We start from the raw sequence: 2,954 nt of genomic DNA on the forward strand, positions 1-2,954 counted from the left end.
CGGAGAGAGAGAGAGAAAAGGAAAAGTGAAGGGGAGGGAGAGAGAGAGAGAGAGAGGGAGAGAGAGAGAGAGAGAGAGAGAAAGGGAGGGGTTGATTCCTCGTCTTTTTCAAATGAGACAATTGGATAAGAACTTCCCCTGTCTGGTTTGTTCCAAAACAGTTTGGATGAAGAAAAGAAGAAACAACAAAAAGAACAGCAAGACAGAGAGATGCAGGAAAAAAGGAATAAGGCAGAAAGACTAGAGGCTTTGGACTACACACTATGTCTTTTGGTAAAGATAGGGAACCCCCCTCCTGCTCGCATACGTTGGTGGATTTCATGCTTTTTTACACGGAGGAAACATTTCCTCCTTCCTACCCACCATACCTTTGTTTCTTTTGAAACGAGAAACTTATTCAGTGACCCATAACCCCAACCGCACTCATACGCACACGATTCTCAAATCAGCGTTGGACTTGTTTATTTGTACAGAGTAACAGGCATGGAGGATCACTGAATGTGCAAATGGAGGGACTCGGCATGCGGAGGGAGGAGTTGGCCCGAGTTCAGCTAGTTACTAAAACCCACTTTCTCATTTCTTTTTCGACTTTCTGCATCTTCTTACTGTTTTTCTGTATACTTTCTACCCTGATCGAAACATCGGTTGAATTGGCAGAATGTAAAATGACTTCCTTGAGGTTTTGGACGTTCTCATCACAATTCGGGAGAAGTTATACGCTTGGATGGAGTCAATTCTAGGATTTGAGGATTCTAGGGCTCAGCCCTTATCTCTATGAGATGTGTTGGTCCATAGCTTTTTGCAATACAAGTTGTGTGGCTTCTTAACTTAGAAAGCTTGACTCACAATTATTACACACGTCATGTCAGACGATGAAGAAAGGAAAGAAAAAACAAGAAAAACTCTTTGGCTTTTAGTACACTGTCAAACAATATGGTCCCTAGCTGTCACTGGAGCAGTACCCTTCCAAAAAGTACACAAAAAATTCTTGGTACCAAATAGTGCATTTTAGTCCCTCAAAGGTACATAATCCATGTCTGTACTTAAAATGTACATAATAGGACCTTTTCAAAGGGTACTCTCCCAGTTAAAGCCACAAAGTTGTGTTCGGCAAAAGTAGGATAAGTTGTAAAGTATCATGAATAATTATCTTTTAAATATCAGGAGACAATAAATATTGTCAGGCATTTTATAATTCCCACAATATCCTGTTCTGATGGATTTTATTATAAGCTAACATAAACCATACAGCAGTTCGAGGCTACATATTTCCTGCCAAATCTAAGCTGTGCAGTTGCACCAACATGAGTTTGACATGAGATGGTTGTCTATACAGTAGATTGAAATATAGCTTTAAAATAGTAAATGGTATGTTGTAGACCAAGTTGGTCATTTATGGTTAGCTTGTCTGGTTTCAAGATGTTCTAGATGATAGATGAGCTTGTACGGCCTGGTAGACCTTGATCAAGGTTATTTACATCAGAAATCTATCTAAAATCTGACATATTCCCGGATTCGTAATGGAACTAAGAATAAAGGCACTAAGTGGAAAGTTTGAGACTAAAATGTGGAGAGATATCAATGCAGGATACAGATGATGGCCTGTTCATCTTCCTCTCCAGCCAGCTGCCCTTGGCTAAGTTCAGTCAGGGGACCTGGCCTGAGGCTACAGCCAAACGTCCATAAAAAACAGTTGTGTGACCCACACCCTCTTATTTAGCTGCTTCACATTTTAATCTTCTTACTCTCTTCCTTTGCCTTACTGTATAAAATTTTAACCTTATAAAAATGCTGGGTTATGTTCAAACCATGGGTCCAAAAAGAGACAAACTCAATCCATTGGGTTGTAATTTAGCCTCTTCTGGGTTGTTTTAACCCAAAATGCTGGGTTGTTTAAACCAATTGTTGAGTCTAAACATTTTCTAGGTTAACTTAACCCAGTGGCAGGGTTCGTCCCTGCTCAATTTGAAACAGTAAGCCACACAGAAACGTCCTTAAAATAAAATATTCAACTTTATTAAAATAGCTGTGATGCATTTTAAAAATCTTTTTGTTTTAATCGACTTATTATTCTAAATTGTATGGCTTGTTACACTTTTAAATTTGATTTTTTGCTGTTATTAGAAGAAATCTAAAAATGCAATCTAAAAATTCTTGGTTGTTTCAACCTATGGTTAGGTAAAATATGGAAAAACCCAATCGTTGATTTAAATTAACCTTGAAAATACCATATTTGACATATTTGACCCAACCATTGTTTAAAAACAACTTAGCATTTTGGGTTGAAACAATTCAGCATAGGTTAATTTAAACCCAACAGTTGGGTTTGTCCATATTTGACACAACCATTGTTTGAAACAAACCAGCATTTTGGGTTGAAACAATCCAGCATAGGTTAATTTAATCCCAACAGTTGGGTTTCTCCATATTTGACCCAACCCTTGTTTGAAACAACCCATCATTTTGGGTTGAAACAGTCCAGCATAGGTTAATTTAAACCCAACAGTTGGGTTTGTCCATATTTGACCCAACCATTGTTTGAAACAAACCAGCATCATGGGTTAAAATAATCCTGCCCAAGTTAATTTAAACCCAACAGTTGTCCATATTTTACACAATCATGAGTTAAAACAACCCAGCATTTGGGTTAAACCAATCCAGCATAGGTCATTTAAACCCAAAAGTTGGGTTTGTCCATATCTGACGCAACCATTATTTGATACAACCTGGCATTTTGAATTAAAACAATCCAGCATAAGTTAATGTAAACCCAAAAGTTGGGTTTGTCCATATTTTACACAACAATGAGTTAAAACAATCCAGCATTTTGGGTTTCAACAATCCAGCATAGGTTAATTTAATCCCAACAGTTGAGTTTGTCCATATTTGACACAACCATTGTTTGAAACAACCCATCATTTTGGGTTGAAACAATCCAGCATAGGTTAATTTAA

This window comes from Paramisgurnus dabryanus, chromosome 1 (assembly GCF_030506205.2).
Source record: "Paramisgurnus dabryanus chromosome 1, PD_genome_1.1, whole genome shotgun sequence".
In the NCBI taxonomy this organism is placed as follows: domain Eukaryota; kingdom Metazoa; phylum Chordata; class Actinopteri; order Cypriniformes; family Cobitidae; genus Paramisgurnus; species Paramisgurnus dabryanus.